Source organism: Xenopus laevis, chromosome 2L (assembly GCF_017654675.1).
Source record: "Xenopus laevis strain J_2021 chromosome 2L, Xenopus_laevis_v10.1, whole genome shotgun sequence".
Taxonomy (NCBI): Eukaryota; Metazoa; Chordata; class Amphibia; order Anura; family Pipidae; genus Xenopus; species Xenopus laevis.
In genome coordinates this window covers 171,215,574-171,235,562 of record NC_054373.1, presented here as the reverse complement: position 1 = coordinate 171,235,562, position 19,989 = coordinate 171,215,574, and the positions used below count along the sequence as shown (strand labels likewise).

Genomic DNA, 19,989 nt, shown 5'->3' with positions numbered 1-19,989 from the left:
ATATATATATACATATATATATATATATATATATACATATATATATATATATATATATATATATATATATATATATATACACACACACACACACACACACACACACACACATACACACAGCCTGGTTAAATAATGGTTAATAAACCTTCAGCTGTGCCTCATCCTGAATATAGATCAGATCCGTCTGCACCATTTCATAAACAACACTTTATGAAGCTGGAAAGAGTCCAGGAAAGCAAGCAATAAAATAAATCAGGGGTGGTATATTAAGTAATTATGATTTATTTATAAAGTGCCAACATACTGTGCAAATACATGGCAATGTGTATAGGAACTGGGCCGGCGTACATTAGAGATATTAAAATGCAAGGAAGGTCAGTGCAAGGTTGTGTGCCAGGCAGCAATAAGGGGAGAAACATAAAATGTCCTCAAAACTATATGATCAGCTCACCATACCTCCCAAAAAAAATTTTTTACCGCACGAAGCGCAGCAATTTTTTGACCACACCCCCTTTCTGTAGCCACACCCCCTAATTACCATGTTTGTTTTACAAAATTTGTCAGGTTATGAAAGTTTGAAAATATTTCTCCTTATCTAAACTGTGTTTTTGTGTCTCAAAATTGTTACAAAGTATCTTATCTGCACCTGTTAGCTGTTCTGGGCTCTCTGCTAAAAGCCAATTAAGTGAGAAAAGTTGTTTTTGTGCACTTTCTCTATATACGAGTAGTGGTCTTTATACCGGTAAGGAACCTGTTATCCTGAATGGGGTTTTCTGGATAAGGGATCTTTCCGTAATTTGGATATTTACACCTCCAGTCTACTATAAAAATCATGTAAACATTAAACAGAATAGGCTGGTTCTGCTTCAATAAGGATGAATTATATCTTAGTTTGGATCAAGTACTTTAAGTTTATTATAACGAAAAAGAAATCCTTTTTAAAAATGTGAATCATTTCATTAAAATGGAGACTATGGGAGATGGGCTTCCTTTAATTTGGAGCTTTCTGGTGATAACGGATCCCATACCTGCACTTAAAGGAACAGTAAGTAACACCAGAAACACTACTATAGTTCATATAAACAAGCTGCTGTGTAGTAATGGTGGAAATTGAAAAAAGTCTATATGGCACAGGATAAATAGTGGATAACTGATAACACTATTATGTCCTACAGAGCTTATCTGTTATCTGCTGTGTAACCTGAGCCTTTTCTCCTTTGAAGGGCTGCCCCCATTGCTACACAGCAGCTTGTTTATATGAACTATAATAGTGTTTCAGAAGCAAACACATCAGTTTTACCAGTGCAGGGCAACACTGCATTATATTTTTATTACTTTTTTATGGTACTGTTCTTTTAAAAGAAAACGCAAAGCCGGCAGAATAGATTGAATAACTGTAGCATTAAAAATGTGTCATAAACAGATGGTTCTGTGCCCACAGCAGTCTACATCTCATGCATAACTAAGGCAGGTAATATGGAAGCATCTACTGTATTTCCTCGCTTAATTGTATTCAGGCTAACATACACAGTTTAGCTTGGGGAAATAAAGTAAAGGTAACCCTTACTTTTAATCACCACTGAATTTTTTAAGACTAACTGAAAGCTCGTAAATTGACTGTTTCATTTATTTATTTTCCTTAGCTAACCTGAAACTGAACCTCTCAAAAACAGAACTCATTATATTTCCTCCAAGATCTTCCCCTGTCCCTCAGATATCACTCACCGTAAACAACACCACCTTTCATTCCACCACACAGGCTGCTGCCTAGGAGTTATCTTAGACTCACATCTGTCTTTTTCACCACACATTCAAACACTTGCAAAATCTTGTCGTATTCAACTGCGCAACATTGCTCGAATACGACCATATCTCAGTTCAGAATCAACTAAAACACTGATTCAGTCTCTCATCATCTCCCGCCTTGATTACTGCAACTTAACTCCTCACAGGTATTCCAACAAGTCACCTTTCACAACTCCAATCTGTTCTAAACGCGGCCGCTAGACTCATTCATCTATCTGACCGCTCAACATCAGCTGCTCCCATATGTATGTCCCTTCACTGGCTCCCAATCTCCTCTAGAATCAAAGTCAAACTACTCACACTTACATTTAAGGCCCTTAATAATGAAGCCCCTCCCTATATTTCATCTCTGATCTCCAAATACACTCCTTCACGAAACCTTCGCTCTGCTTCTGACCATCGCCTCACTTCTCCTCTGATCACTTCTGCCCATTCTGGTCTACAAGACTTCTCTCGGGCTTCTGCTTTTCTCTGGAACTCTCTGCCACAAGCTGTCAGACTTTCTCCTTCTTTCCAAATTTTCACGTGCTCCTTAAAGACCCACCTGTTTAAATAAGCTTATTCAATGTACCTTAATTAATCAATCATTGCTGTATCACAAATCACAAAATTGTTTCTAAAATCCTAATGTCTCAATTATACCCTAACCTTTACTTTGTAAACTCTCACGTGTAGGGCTCTCTAATCTGATTGTACTCTGTAACTCATGTTTGTTATCCTCCATTTATTCCCATTTTGTTATAACTAAGGTAAAGCACTGAGTAACTTGTCAGCGCCATATAAATTATGATGATGGTGAGAACTGACTCTGGTGGCAGTTTGAGTAAATAAGAAGAACCCTAGTTTGCTCATATATACAAAGCAACAACAAACCATTAGGGATATTTTCACTATAAAGGTGTGGGACCTGCTATGAACAACGCTGGGGACCTGGGGTTTTCCAGATAACAGATCTTTCTGTAATTTGGATCTCCATACCTTACATTTACTAAAAAATTCTTTAAATATTAAATAAACCCAATAGGATTGTTTTGCCTCCAGTTCGCTGAGATCAAGTATAAAGTACGGTTTTATTATTACAGAGAAAAAGAGAATCATGTTTTAAAATGTTAATTATTTGGTCAAAATGGAGTCAATGGGAGAATGGCCTTTCTCTAATTCAGAGCTTTCTAGATAATGGGTTTCTGGATAATGGATCCCAAACTTGTATTAAGAACAAAGCAGCAGAGAAATTGTAGCGTGCATTGGCCTTTTAATATGTTTTTGGCAGAATACTAAACTTTTGCTTTGTCTAAAAAAAACTGCAATTAAGGTAAGTGCTACTATTGCGCACTAAGCATGGGAATGGCATGCTCTGCTAATGAAGGTTCCTTTAATTATATGTAAAGACTACACCTTGTCACAGCAATGCAATAAAGCATTTTTATTACCCGACAAAGAACTATGAATTGGTGGGAGGAAAAAGCCGCTTAGATACTTGGCATGCAAGAATGGGAAAAGCTGTACCTTTGCCAAAGAAGCCTTTAATAAAATATGTGACCCCTTTTAAATAGCTGGGATCTAAATTGAAATGTCGCAAAATATAGAACTTCATCAGAGAGAGAGGCAAAAGAGCTGGACACTTACAGAAAAAAGACTTATATTGGACAGGAGATGGAGCACTTGAACAAAGCTTCATAAATGGCTCCCAGAGAGGCTCTGCTGATTCCTGGCCCACAGCCCAACAAGCAAAAGGTCTCCTTTTAAATAGTATCCATGGTTCAAAGGATTTCACTACAGTGGGGTGCATTCATAATGAATTCTATTAAGATGTAGTGAGCTTGGAAAGGCAATAAGGACTTCTCGTAGACGGAAAGGAAAGATGCTCTACGGTCGGCAGATATTTTACAGAATATAATGATGGTGCCAGCTATTCTTCTTCAAAGAGTGAACTTCAAATAATATATATCTAATATTCTAATGAAGGGAACAACCTGGTGGCGTTTGAAGGAAAATCTGTTGAAGAGCTACAGAAGCAGTTTATTGCCAATAGATTAGTCACAATAGTGCAAACTATCACACTATATTTATTCTGCAGAATGTTTTACCATACCTGAGTAAACAACTCTAGAAGCTCTCTCTGTTTGTTAAGATTGCAGCTGCCATATAGCTTTGCGGTGACATCACTTCCTGCACAAGTCTCTGCCAGCTCACTCAAAGCTCTGGGCTCAGATTACTGCTGTGAAGGGAGGAGGGAGGGGGAGAGGAGCTAACTGAGCATGCTCAAGCCCAAGCCCTGAAGGTTTAAGCTGAAAGAAGGAAATGTAATACAGAATAGAAGAAAAGAAGTGTAGTGTTTCTTTTGACAGAGGACTCAGGGCAGCATTAGTTTGAGGGTTTACCGACTTATTTATATAGACCTTTCTGATTAAGCTTACTTAATTCTAACCTTTCCTTCTCCTTTAAGCAAACTTTTGGTTGAGGCCTTCTTCTTTGAGATCAGACAAGCAGGGTAAAAGAAGTCCACTTTATATCACTGTATAATATTTAGTTGGGGTTTCACTATTCATATGCTTTACATTCATACAGACGATGAGTCACTAAAACATCCCACAAGATGACAGAAAGCCCCAAAGCCAAATCCCACTAGCAGGAGTGATCAATATTCTTTATGTATGCGACGCAGAGCTAATATTTCCATGCAACCCCTAGGGATACAGCTACTTCTGAGTACCTAGGGATGGTGGGTGAAGACATGCAGATGTACATCATGTCGCCCTTGCCTCGGTTCATTTCTCATACATCCCAGAGGCATATACCTGCTGTTTTGGTCCCTGTGTATAATGAACAACCAGGGTGAGACAGCTGCTCTCATCCCCATGTGAATCATAAGCGCAACCATCCGCTCCAAAACGCTGCCAGGAGATGTCTGTGAGCCGTCATTAACTTGAAACGACCTACAAGCATGCAATGATAGCGATTCTTGAAACTCTGCAGAAGTTGAAGAAAAAGATTTGCATGGAAAAGCAACCCCAAATTTTTGGGGGTGAATGATTCTGCTTAGAACAAAGGGAAATGAAGTAACAGATAGGGAATTCTAAATTTGATGCTTCAATATTTGAAACTTCCATACTAGCTCGTCAATTTTGTCCTTCCTTTTAACTGTAGTGAGTATATGGTGTAAACTCCCAACGCGGCCCATGGACACTACTTTGTTGGAGGTCCAATCCATACCGTTGAGAGAGAATAAAATTCTGTACATGCAGATTCCCCCATAAGCCCCCTGGCTTGGATGGATTCTGTTCTCGAGTAGTGATGGGCGAATTTGCGGCGAATTTGCGCCATTCGGCGCCAGCGAATAAATTTGCGAAACGCCGGCAAAAATTCACTGCAAAAAATTCGCTGGCGTCAAAAACGGGCGCCGGCGTCAAAAACTAGACGCCAGCACCGTTTCGCAAATTTTTCGCCGTTTCATGAATTTCACGCGAAATTCGCAAATTTTTCGGCAAAGCGAAACGGCGCAAATTCGCCCATCACTATTCTCGAGTTAACCCTGGTCACTAGTACCCTGGCCTTGAGAGCACAGCCACCTGTTTGGCTATAAGAGCAGTTCTGTGTGCTGTGAAAGATATCTTTATGCTCTCCCACCGGTAACTCCCTTTTACTCCTCTATGTTCTCATGTCATATGTTCCCAAGTCTATAAAACATATTCCTTTGTCCGGGAAGAGACAATATCTGTCCGCGTGTGCTTACAGGACGAACGTAGCATCCAAGATGGCAGCACCCATAGCTACCACGTGGGTAACGGTGGCGCCGGTGCAATGATGTCACGTGTCTGGCGCGAAAATTTAAATATAATCCCTTCCAGGTCACAGGTTCAATGCGCGATTGTAGGTTTTGTTTGGAACATTCCTGGGTGCTTAATAATTCCTGTTATATTGATTCCTGGACTTTTCACCCTGCCTGAACCTCGACTTTGATATTATTCTGCCTGCCTTTTGGACTTTTGCCTGGACTTTGATGATGATCATGCCTGATCCTATTTGTACCGCGAACTTGGGATTTTAACCCCTAAAGCTTCCTGCTTGGTCCCGACTACTCCAGCTGGGAGCCGCTGGGAGCCCCCTGACAATATCTTAGCTCCAAAAAAGTATTTTCTGGGGCACTTTAAAACTCTTCATGCAAATTGAAGCATTACATCCCATAAAAACACTCTTAAGCACTTTAGAGATGGCTGTCAGGCTTTTATCTACGTGTTATACACATGACTCGCTGTGACAAGGGACCGCAACTTCTAAACACACTTGCAGTTCCAACCTGGAAATTAGCAGCTAAACCCTAAACCTACAGGAGCTTTCTCAGTCAACCACTATAGGAGAATGCAGTCAAATTGAAGCTGATCTTCTAGCAAACAACTCACGAGCATTATTCCTGCCATGAATGAACAAACTGTGCTTACCAGTGTGAAGGTGCCTTCCTCTATGCCAAAAACATCTCTCCGTTTCACCGTGAGAATGTTGAGATCTCGACAGTCATTGTCGTCCTTATCCTTATTTATAAACTTTAGACTTATTTGCTTTAGGTTGTCCGAGAGCTCTCGCTCATCATCTTCAGAGTCCTCTTCTGGATTACTCTCTTCCACTGAAGAATTGACTTTGTCGGTATCATCTTAGCTTCTTTATCAACAAGCTTTGACCTAAACGCTTCTATTTCTTGATCACCGTGGTCTTCTTTGCTCCCAGATGTTGACTGCTCATTCTGAGGAGGAACCTAACCGTGGAGCAACTGCAAGGCCTAAGGACCTAATAAACAAACAGGCTACTGTGTTAAATTTGCAATGACCAGTCCCACAATAGCGGATCTATTTTTATATTCGATTTAGGTAAGTTCATCAGGGTTATGTCAAAAACATAAAAAGGTACGTATTTTAGGGTCTCTATATAGAGACAAAGGAGAATGAAACCTTTAATAATAATTGGGCCCCCTGCAGAGCCTCTCTCAACGGCACTTCTTTGGACACCTTAAACCCATCCATATCCTCTACCTTGTTCTCTGAAGCAAAGTAGTGGATAGGGGTTGGTGGGTGCCATTTTGCACCACTGAAGGACCTCTTCTCTGTGATTGCGGACACTGAACATGCACAGTCTGAGCCAGGTCCACAATGGCTTCAACTGTTCATGCTCCTAGAAGATTGTCGTGAAGAAGATATGAATTGGCACAGGATGGAGCCAGCCAATCCCAATGTGCTACTCTATTGTTAGAACAAGGCTAGATTAAGTGGTGTAATTCAGGAAAGGGTGGGTTCTGCGGGGGGCACTGTTTTACCAAGAATTTCATTCTCCTTTAAAACTTTAAACTGGATTTGATGTTACCACTTGCTGTTATATCTAGTCATAGTCACATATATATTTCATTATTATAACAATTCTTGCTTTAAACATTACTAACAAGAACAACAATCTATACCCATGCACAAAACATTTCCTACCAACAATAAAAAACAAAAGAAAAAGGAATTCAATCTTAAGTAAGACATAAATAAGATTGTCAGAGTCTAATTACTGCCCCGGTAATGATATTCTTTATTCTACGCTCCGGCAAACAAGTCACTAATTGACGGCACATTCTGTAGCGTTTGCCAACTGTGGGAGCTGGGTACAAGGTACAATTAACGTATAGATCAAGGGAGATGTAATATAATGCCAGAATCCCAGGGTCTCCCACTGTCTGCTGGCACCGAGGATCAGCAAATGTAATTAAAAGAGAAGATACAAATGCAAATAATAATAAATAAATAAGACACTGTTCGCTTGGGACCACCACAGACCAAGCTGGAAAGAAATAAACTTCGAGAAATGCTTATTCGGTAATGATTGCTGATGGTAATGATTTGTTTTCTTCAAGTATCACAATGTACAAAAGTTAAAATAAGGTCTGCGTTGAGAAGCACCAAACAATAAACAAACTTTTAACCCCTCAATGTCAGGAACTCATTATCGAGAAAAAAAGTAGAATACAGTGGTTCCTATACTGTGGGGCTGGCCTGGGGCAGTGGCCGTTGAGTTAAAAGGACACCGACGCCAGTATTTAAACATTTTTGACATTTTTTAATACAGGTATGGGATCTGTTTTCTAGAGTGCTGGGGTTTTCCAGATAATGGATCTTTCTGTATTTTGGATCTTCATAAACATGAAATAAACCCAATAGTCTGGTTTTGCTTAAGGATTATCTTATCTTAGTTGGGATCAAGTACAAGCTACTGTTTTATTATTACAGAGATAAAGGAAATCATTTTGGAAACCTGGATTATTTGGATAAACTGGAGTCTATGGTAGACATAGGTTTTCATAAAAACATTTGCCTGATCCTTTTACACTACCCTATCTGATCCCCCATGTTGCTCTATAAGGGGGCTGCCATATTTGTGCAGCAGGAGTCCGTTAGCATTAGAAGTTATAACTGACAAGTCAAGAACAGTCAAGTTGGCAAAACAGTCAGTTTTAGGAACTTCACTCGTTATTAGGGTTGCCACCTTTTAAAATAAACTTTACCGGCAGGTGGAGGGGCGGTCTTAAAGGGGCGGGACCGTGACGATAACGGGGTGGGGCCGGGGCGCGCCATTGGTTGGCCGGATCGTGACGTCATAGGGCGGAGCCAAACGAATTTGGCAAGAAGCCCAGGAAAAAAGGTACGTCTGGAGCAGGCTGGGGGCAGGCCACGGGTTTTTTTTAAGTGTATTACAAATTTACCGGCAGCTACATTGCCGGTAAATTTGTAATACCGGCCCCGGCTAGGCCGGTAAAATACCGGCCGAGTGGCAACACTACTCGTTATTGAGTATCAATCAGTTGCTAGATACTCCTGAAGATTGAACGTCAAGGAATCTATGTTAACTTTTAGTATGTTATAGAACGGCCAAGTCTAAGCAACTCTTCAACTAGTCTTCCGTTTTTATTTTTTTACAGTTTTTTGGTTATTTGCCTTCTTCTTCTGACTCTTTCCAGCCTTCAAATGGGGGACACTGACCTCATCTAAGAAACAAATTCTCTGTAAGGCTACACATGTATTGTTATGGTTACTTTTTACTTTACTCACCTTTCTATTTCAGCCCTCTCCTATTCATATTCCAGTTTTTTATTCTGATCGATGCATGGTTGCTAGGGTAATTTGGACCCTAGAAACCAGATGGCTGAAATTGCAAACTGGAGAGCTGCTGAATAAAAAACAAAAAAACTCAAAAAACAGAAATAATAAAAAAAAAAAAGGAAAACGAATTGCAAATTGTCTCAGAATATCACTCCCTACATCCTACAAAAAGTTAACTCAAAGGGGAACAGCCCCTTTAAAGGAGAACTAAACCCTAAAATGAATGTGGCTAAAAATGCCATATTTTATATACTGAACTTATTGCACCAGCCTAAAGTTTCAGCTTGTCAATAGCCGCAATAATCCAGGACTTCAAACTTGTCACAGGGGGTCACCATCTTGGAAAGTGTCTGTGAAATTCACATGCTCAGTGGGCTCTGAGCAGCTGTTGAGAAGCTAAGCTTAGGGCTCGTCACTAATTATCCAGCAGAAAATGAGGTTGGCCTGTAATATAAGCTGATGCTACAGGGCTAATTATTAAATTCTGATGCTAATTGCACTGGTTTCTGTGCTGCCATGTAGTAATTATCTGTATTAATTACTAATCAGTCTTATATTGTGACATTTTTATTCTATGTGTACTGTATATTGTGAGTGGGTCCCTAAGCTCAGTAAGTGACAGCAGCACAGAGCATGTGCAGTGAATCAGCAGAAAAGAAGATGGGGAGCTACTGGGGCATCTTTGGAGACACAGATCTTTACTGCTAAAGGGCTGTGGGTGCCTTGAGCTGGAACCAAAAATATAATGTACAACATTTCTAGCTACTTCTTTATTTAAGCTTTAGTTCTCCTTTAAATTTATTATAGGTTCTCCTTTCTGTATCCACTGAATAAGACGGCATTCAATGACACAAAACAGCGTACATGTATGTGGCTTACTGGATAATACCAGAAAAAAATACATTCAATTTAGATTCTCATCAGACAAAATGCTTCCCTGCTGGTGGAGATGGGACACAGTGACAGTTCATAATTAGAGAATAAATTGCTGTAATGGAAAAGATGCATTTTGTTTCCCTAGCCAGATGGCCAGTGCTCGCGAGCTCTTTCTTGGTGACATTTAGGCCAGAGAGTGGTCCTTGTGAGTCAGGCTGCCGGCACACAGCTGGAATATTTAATCTCTTTCCTCGCTGTGCTTATGAAGGCAATTTAACCCCTTTACTGGGCAAGACAGCAGGATACACTTACAGATCATTTCCTTTCAGGTTTTAACTACTGATGACAAAGATAAGGGTAATGAGCTGCACAACTGAGCTGCTGTCTTGCTTTCGTAAGGGATATTCCGCCTGCTATACACCTCATGGCATTTATTTAAAGGAGAACTAAAGCCTATCTAGAAATGTTGTACATTATGTTTTGTGCTTCTGTGCCAGCTAGGGTGGAAACCTGGCCGGTATTTTACCGGCCTGGCCGGTAAAAATGACGGTTGATCCCAATTTTATTGATAAAGAAAAAAGATAAATATATAGGAAGGCCAGTATTTTTTTCCAGAGAAGGTGGCAACCCTAGTGCCAGCCCAAGGCAACCACAGCCCTTTAGCAGTGTCTCCAAAGATGCCCCAGTAGCTCCCCATCTTCTTTTCTGCTGAGTCACTGCACATGGTCTGTGCTGCTGTCACTTACTGAGCTTAACTGAGCTTAAAACATCATAATACAATAAATATTTGTCATTCTTATTATATGGATACCAGTGCATTCTGCACTGTAATAATTAGCCCTGTAGCATCAACTTCTATTATAGAAGCTTCTCAAGTGCTGCCCAGAGAACAATGAGCATGTGCACAGGCCAGCGCTGTGTAGTGCATAATTCCTTAAACTCTGACTCCTAAGTCAACTAAGTACTACTATAGTTTATATAAACAAGCTACAGTGTAGCCATGGGGGCAGCCATTCAAGCTAGAAAAAAGGAGAAAGGCACAGGTAACATAGCAGACAACAGAAAAGCCCTGTCCAATACAATGGTGTTTTATCTATTATCTCCTATGTAACCTGTGCTTTTTCTCCTTTTTCCAGCTTGAATGGCTGCCCCCATGGCTACACATCAGCTTGTTTATATAAACTATAGTAGTACTTATCTGTTATCTACTGTGTTTCCTGTGCTTGAATGGCTGCCCTCCATGGCTACACAGCAGCTTGTTTATATAAACTATAGTAGTACTTATCTGTTATCTACTGTGTATCCTGTGCTTGAATGGCTGCCCTCATGGCTACACAGCAGCTTGTTTATATAAACTATAGTAGTACTTATCTGTTATCTACTGTGTATCCTGTGCTTGAATGGCTGCCTTCATGGCTACACAGCAGCTTGTTTATATAAACTATAGTAGTACTTATCTGATATCTACTGTGTATCCTGTGCTTGAATGGCTGCCCCCATGGCTACACAGCAGCTTGTATATATAAACTATAGTAGTACTTATCTGTTATCTACTGTGTATCCTGTGCTTGAATGGCTGCCCCCATGGCTACACAGCAGCTTGTATATATAAACTATAGTAGTACTTATCTATTATCTACTGTGTATCCTGTGCTTGAATGGCTGCCCCCATGGCTACACAGCAGCTTGTTTATATAAACTATAGTAGTACTTATCTGTTATCTACTGTGTATCCTGTGCTTGAATGGCTGCCCCCATGGCTACACAGCAGCTTGTTTATATAAACTACAGTAGTCTTTCTGAAGCAAACATACAGGTTTAACCAGTGAATGCTAACAGTATATTATATGTTAATTACTTTAAAATGCCTTTTATTTTTTGGTTTTACTGTTCCTTTAATATACTAATGTATTTTTCATGTTGACTGAAAGAAGTATATATATATATATATATATATATCTTTGTGCCAGTGCTATTAATGATAAGTGATGCAGTGACCTCTGCATTTAGTTCTATATCAGAGTCTCTGCTCTCCCTGATCACACAATCTGTAACCTTATGATGTTCTAGCACAGTAATAGAAATATCGCTTGCTCTACAGCGGTGTAGGTACAGTACAGCGAGAGGCAATACACAGTCACATCATTGCACCCAACTTTCCTTATATAAAACCAAGCCTTAACAAGTTGGGGTTCAGGATGGATTAGTGTTAGAACTGGGTGTGACCAGATTTTATTAATGAAGGACACAAGTCTGCCAGAGATACAGCTTTATTTTAGAAGACCACAAATAGAAGGGGTTATGAATAAAAATCAGTGGAAGTAACAGAGGTAAAATTCTTATTACAAGACCCATAATCTTCTAATATCATAAATAGGGTTGCACCGAATCCAGAATTCTGTTTGGGATTCAACCTTTTTCAGCAGGATTCAGATTCGGCCGAATCCTTCTGCCTGGCCAAACCGAATCCAAATCCTAATTTACATATGCAAATTAGGGACAGGGAGGGAAATCTCATGACTTTTTGTCACAAAACAAGGAAGTAAAAAATGTTTTCCCCTTCACATCCCTAATTTGCATATGCAAATTAGGATTCAGATTCAGTATTCTGACTAATCTTTAGCAGAGGATTCAGGGGTTCGGCCAAATCCAAAATAGTGGATTCTGTGCATCCCTAATCATAAACCTTGGGGTGTCCTGACCAGCTGTTCAGCAATCTGGTTTCTAGGGTCCATATTATCCTAGCAACCATGTACAGGTATGGGACCTGTTATTCAGAATGCTTGGGACCTGGGATTTTCCGGATAATGGATCTTTCCCTAATTTGGATCTTCATACCTGAAGTCTACTAAAACATCATATAAACATTAAATAAAACCAATAGACTGGTTTTGCTTCCAATAAGATTTAATTATATCTTAGTTGGGATCAAGTACAAGCTACTGTTTTATTATTACAGAGAAAAAGGAAATCATTTTTAAAAATGTGGATTATTTTGATAAAATAGAGTCTATGTGAGACAGCCTTTCCATAATTTGGAGCTTTCTGTATACCGGGTTTCCGGATAACGGATCCCATACCTGAATTGATTTGAATAAAAGACTGGAATATGAATAGGAGAGACCTGAACAGAAAAAGGAGTAATAAAAAGTAACAATAACAATAAATATGTAGCCTTACAGAGCATTTATTTTTGGATGGGGAAAGAGTCAGAAGTTACTTAGAATCGGCCATTCTATAAAGTAAAGTATAAAGAGTAACTAAAAGGTGAGCCATCCCTTGTACAGGTATGGGACCTATTATCCAGAATGCTTGGGACAAGCAGATCTTTCTGTAATTTTGAATGTTGCACCTTAAGTCTGCTAAAAAATCATTTAATTGAATTTAAATAAACCCAAGAGGCTGGTTTTTCCACAAATAAGGGTTAATTATATCTTAGTTGGGACCAAATACAAGGTACTGTTTTATTATTACAGAGAAAAGTTAAACATGTTTTATAACTTTTAATTAACATGGAGCCTAGGGGTGACGACCTTCCCATAATTTGGAGCTGAATAACGGGTTTCCAGATAACCGATTCTATACCTGTGCAATGCGGAGAGCGATGGTAATGGTATTCAGAAGACACCAACAAAGGTTAAAGGGGCTGTTCACCTTTAAGTTAAAGTTTAGTATGATGTGGAGAGTGATATTCTGAGACAATTTGCAATTGGTTTTCATTTTTTATTACTTGCAGCTTTTGAGTTATTTAGCTTTTTATTCAGCAGCTGTCCAGTTGCATTTTCTGCAGTCTGGTTGCTAGTGTCCAAATTCCCCTAGCAACCAAGCATTGATTTGAATAAGAGACTGGAATATGAATAGGAGAGGCCTGAATAGAAAGCTGAGTAATAAAAAGTAACAATAACAATAAATGTGTAGTCTCAGTGTCGGACTGGCCTACCGAGATACCAAGAAAACTCCCGGTGGGCCAAGGTGTCAGTGGGCCCTCCTGCTTCTAAATATTTGGCTTATTTCATGGCCATTCCCTATTTCTATGAGAATAAAGAGGCTAAATAGATGGAATAATAGGTTATACTATGTAAAGAAAAGAGAATAGGAGAATAGAGGTTGAGTAAGTAAAGGAAGAAAATAATACTTTGAGTGGGCCCCTGGTCTAAAGGTTTTTGGGTGGGCCCCTGGTCTAAGGGTTTTTGGTGGGCCCCTGGTGTCCCAGTCCAACACTGTGTAGTCTTACAGAGCATTTGTTTTTAGATGGGGTCAGTGATCCCAATTTGAAAGCTGGAAAGAGTCAGAAGAAAAAGGCTAATAATTAAAAAACTATACCAAACGAATAATGAAGACCAGTTAAAAATTTGAATAGAATTGGCCATTCTATAACATACTTAAAGTTAACTTAAAGGTGAACCACCCCTTTAAGTATGAGCTGAAAATCAATAGAAATGATGATGATTAATAAGAGTGTACAGATAGGCCTGAGACTCTGTATACAGGGAAAGTAACTTTGTGTATTGAAACGTGTTTTCCGTTGCTTTTTAAGAGTTGAATGAGTATAAGAAAACTTAAGTTAAGTTCTACCCGCCAGCATGAGGGAGATTGGCTTGGGCTTGCAGAATTCATTTAAAAGAAACAAAGCCTAAATCAAAAAAAAGAGAAATGATATAAATAAGTAAAAAAGTTATTTGATGTTGTCGACCACAAACCACACAGCAACTGAATGAAGGTATTGTGCCTACAGCTACAATCCATATCCAAAACGCAGCAGCTCACATTTCCAAATTGAAAAATGTTCTCAGTAACATACATTACGAAAACGATCGGCCTTACAGTCTAAGGGTAAGTCCACACTGGGCGTTTTGGGGATATTTGGTCGCCTCGTTTTTGTGGCAACCAATATTCCCAAACACCTTTCCTCACTCTGCCCCGGCTAAAATGAAAAACGCCGGCGCTAATCACACACGGCGATTCGTTTTCCGAAGTCGCCCGAAGTTTCCTCGTGAGGCAACTTCGGAAAACGAACCGCCGCATGTGATTAGAGCCGGCTTTTTTTCATTTTAAGCCAGCTCAGAGTCAAGGAAGGCGTTTGGGGAGATTGGTCGCCGCAAAAACAAGGCGATTAGTCGCCAGGCGACCAAATCTCCCCAAAACACCCAGTGTGGACTTACCCTAAAGGACTAATGTGCAAGTGTCGGTTTGATCACTGCTACCTGTGTTGCTGATTGGGGAATTGCAGTGGGTCGCCCGGCACTTTGGAAGCATTATGTGCGTCATAGCCTTTGGAGTTACTTCTACTTATGTTCATATTTTATCCCAAAACATAATTTATATAATTTTTTCAACAATTTTGCCACTAGGTGGAGCATGCAGCAAATAATAACAGCAAAGAAAACACTCTGCTAAAATCCTTGCAAGACGTCATTGCTGCAAAAACAGCGAAATATGGGACCGGTTATCCAGAATGCTCGGGACCTGGGGTTTTCCGGATAACAGATCTTTCCGCAAGTTGGAGCTTTATACCTTAAGTCTACTAGAAAATCATGTAAACATTAAACAAACTCAATAGGCTGGTTTTGCTTCCAATAAGGATTAATTATCTCTTAGTTGGGATCAAGTACAAGGTATGGTTTTATAATTACAGAGAAAAAGTAAATAATTTTTAAAAATGTGGATTATTTGGATAAAATGGAGTCTATGGGAGACAAGCATTCTGTAATTCTGACCTTTCTCAATAACGGGTTTCCAGTTAACGGATCTCATACCTGTAATACAAATGCAGCACGAAAAAACTCAACAGCGGCCCTTTAAGTCATCTTCGGTTACTCGTACCTCTTTGTTCTTTACAGGAGAGATTAATCATATTTGGAAGGCTACTTTTGGTTCCTAAAGGGGATGCAGTTTATATCAGGGACATTAAATCGGCTGGACAAATCACTTCAGGTTGGAATTTATGAGCAATAAATTGTGAGCCAAGAAAAGAATTTCTGGAAAATAGTGCTACTTCAGCAAAAAAAGAAAAAACTGTCATTACAGTCTGGTTTTTCTCACATATTAGAATCTCTTATCAGGAACTATTTAACTATTTAAATTTTGAATATGAATTGGGTATGCTGACTCTCTCTAAGGGATCATCCCCAGAACAGGCTTAGGCTGCATATAATGAATGAAACCTTAATACAGGTATGGGACCTGTTATCCAAAATGCTTTGGGCCTTTTTAGATTTAATTTTGAAATCTGACATGGGGCTAGACATATTGTCAGTTTCCCAGCTGCCCCCAGTCATGTCACTTGTGCTCTGATAACTTCAGTCACTCTTTACTGCTGTACTGCAAGTTGGAATGATATCAACCCCCTCCCTTCCCTCCCCAGCAGCCTAGCAACAGAACAAAAGGAATGTAACCAGATAGCAGCTCCCTAACACAAGATAACAGCTGCCTGGTAGACTGGTAGCCTGCCAGCACTCAATAGTAAAATCCAGGTTCCACTGTGACACATTCAGTTACATTGAGTAGGAGAAACAACAGCCTGCCAGAAAGCACTTCCATCCTAAAGTGCTGCCTCTTTCTGAAAGCACATGACCAGGCAAAATGACCTGAGATGCACCTACAAACCAATATTACCACTAAATAAAAATACACTTGCTGGTTCAGGAATGACATTTTATATTGTAGAGTGAATTATTTGCAGTGTAAACAGTGTAATTTAGAAATAAAAACTACAGCATAAAAATCATGACAGAATTCCTTTAAACAGACTGCTCAGTTGGCCTGTAGATGTCACTGTGCATACTTTGTATACAGCTTGTGGTGTTAGAGTTGCTTACTGTTGTGTAATGGCTGCATGAGTCTGCTAATAAAGCAGTGTTATACTCTACTCATCCTCGGCTACCAAAACATAACAGTTCTGACCTCTATTATTGTCTCACAATGGATTCCAACAGCCCCCCCCCCCACAACGCTTTATGCAGAATTTATGCAGTCAGCTCCCTCCATCTCTTCCAATTCAGACCATGTTATTTTCTTTCCCTATTCTCCACTTTTCGGCTATGTTATCCACTCTCAGCCTATACACAGTCAGCTCACTCACACGGCACACCTTTCCTCACTTCATAGCAAAAATCAAAAAACACTAGATATTTCCTAAAAAACAAACGTAGCAGAGAATCGCCACTTACTGTGCGTACTGAGTGAGGGGCAACTTGAAAACATCGAAAACTTCCTTGTTCTTCATCAAATAGACGGAGCGCAAGTAGGAGACGAAGCACTGCAGCATTTCGGAAAAAGTAAATAAATTAGACGTTGGCAGAAACAAGGTCACACGCTTAAGACAGCAGCTGAGAAATGACACTTTTATGTTGGCAAATGAGTTCTAGCTATTCCATTATGATTGCATCGCAGTAAACCATATGGGTGAATATTCCTGTTGCAGTTTAACACGGCCAGCACTAAACAATGAAGCCTAGAGCAAGGGAGAAAAGAAATTGGAGGCAGCTAGCTATTGCAGAGCTTGGTAACTAGATGCTGATCCAGATCGAGAACAGTTAAGGTTTGGTTTAGTTGCCCAGGATGACTCTTTACTAATCTCCTGGTATGCCATTGCCTTGATATCTTTTGGGGTTTAGGGTGAAGATTTGTCGCCCGCGATTTTTTTAAAAGCGAGGCTCTGCCATAAGACGATTTCGAGCGACTTTTGTTCTGGATCGATTTATATCCCATACTCTGTTGCGCTTCTTTCCCCTCCCAAGCAGGGAGCGGAACTACTAAGCGTTGTCGACGTATTGTTGTCTCCACGTCTTCATTATGGCAAACGAGCTGGCAGTTTTATTTCCTGGCGTCCTTGCGTAACTGCGTCATTACACATGCGTAAGAATTTGCATACTATCGCGGCTACTAATCTGTATGTGTGTGTGCTTCTAGGAGATTTCAATACTTCTCTATGTACATGCTATTTTTGACAAATTGTTCCAAAAAGGGTCTCAGTGCGTTTTGGAGCTACTGGCAATTCCAAATCGCGCTGTGTGCATAATAATTGGCGACTTGCATGTAGTTACAAGTTGAGACAAAACGAACAACTTGTCGCCAAAACTCGCTCTTAAAAAACGCGGGCGACAAATCTCCCCATGTGTTTTAGCCCTTTAAGGGGTAGTTCGGCACAAAATAAACTTTTGCGATGGTGTAGAAAGCATACATAGAAGACCGCTCTCAATTTTTCATGGCGTTTGCTTTATATACATGTTCAGCTGTGTCGCTTCAAAGCTTGAAATTTAAACAGTTATCTGGTTGCCTGAGGATGTTTTGAAATCAAAACGGATGATAGAGAACTGGAAACAACAACAACTAAAAAAAATAACAACTAAAATGGAAGCCTCAAAATCAATGTGTTTGATTGCCAGGGGCAGTGAATCAGACAGAATTCGCAGCTACGGGCTGGAAAGAAGCCAGAATAAGAAGGCTAATCAGTCAGAAAACAAACTAAATAAATAAAGAAATGTTGCTTAGATTAGGCATATAAAAAGATACTTCAACTTAATGAAAAGGTGAACTTCCCCTTTAACATCATATGCACCCATGAGGCAGAGAGCAGGTCCCTCGTGGATAATACAATGTAGAGAAATATTTAGAGGTACAGGTATAAGATCTCAAAATGGCCGGGACCTGAGGTTTTCTGAATTAACGGATCTTTCCGTAATTTGGATCTTCAAATTACTACTCTATTCAGGCCTCTCCTATTCATATTCCAGTTTCTTATCCACATCAATGCATGGTTGCTAAATTGCAAAATGGGGAGCTGCTGAATAAAAAGCTAAATAACTCAGAAACCACAAATAATAAAAAAATGAAAACCAATTGCAAATTGTCTCAGAATAGCACTCTCTACATCATACTAGGAGTTAATTTAAAGGTGAGCAACTCCTTTAAATGTGGGTGGTATTGTGAAACATTAACAAGATTATTTCTTCTCACAGTAGGAAATTTTGTTTCAGGAAGATCAGGGAGTCGTATTTACAAAATCTAGGTCAAACACGCCCCATTTGACCAAATAGATCTGATTCGGCCCCCAGACTAACATTTGGCCCCCAGACTAACAATCACATCAAATTGCAGGCAAATGGAGACCTGTCAAGAGCATCAATTGTCCAATGCTGTCCTTACCCAACTGGATTTTCTAACGTGCCCAAACGATTTTCAGCCGGCCCGGCACCATACATGAGCCAGTAAAGACCTACCCGTTGTGACATCTCCAAGAAAGCTTCCAAACGGCCCTGCACATCCAACAGCTTTTCAGGGTTAATTCTGGGAAGAGAGGCAAATTATATGGATTACAGAAAATCTGGCAGAGTGCTGCAATTCAGCTGTTCAACATAATTTAGTTTTAATTTGTTTTTCAATTAGTGTATAATGCATAATCTGCTTTTAGCATTTCACAGAGTTTTAATTTTAATAATTAAAAAAACAAAACAACACATTGCTTTTCATTATAATGAATAACAGTTGTTAAGAAGTATCTGTAGTTTCTGTTGATGCCCTTCGTCGCAGGGTTGTTTTGGCTATTTAAAAGGGAAGTAAAGTCTAAAATTGAATAAGACTAGAAATGCTGTATTTTGTATACTAAACATAAAAATTTATTTATTGCACCACAAGCCTAATCAAACAAATGATTTATGCTTTCAAAGTTGGCTACAGGGGGTCACCATCTTTTAACTTTGTTAAACATCTTTGCAAGACCAAGACTGTGCACGTGCTCAGTGGGGTCTGGGCTGCTTAGGGATTATCATAAATTATCAAGACGGCACATGTCAAATTATATCTGCCAGAAGCCAATACAGCAAGACTGATTAATAATCAGAATATGCAGACTGCACTGGGTCTTGTGTTGTCATGTAATCTAATGTGGATATTATAGTTTTTGTAATGTTTAATACAAACTTTCTCCAACTCTGCAGAACCAGTGGCTGCAGCAAAATAATCCTCCGAACAGAATCCCAGTTTATCTGTTTAAATCTGGCTCCATGATCGTTGTCCCTGCAGCTGGATACAGTAAAGGGGATGAAAAGACAAAAATAAAAATCAATACAAATTTTGACACAGTCGCCGACTGCTCTACAGGGAAACAAACAAAGCTGCTTGAGTTCTGCATGGCTGGGAAGTAAGGCGGGGGCTCCCCCTGCTGTTCATAAGTATGATT

At 39.7% G+C, this 19,989-nt stretch overlaps 1 pseudogene; it reads right to left on the bottom strand.

The window, feature by feature from the left end:
• The window catches only part of LOC121399739, a 123,729-nt pseudogene that overhangs the window by 72,092 nt on the left and 31,648 nt on the right, over window positions 1-19,989 (bottom strand).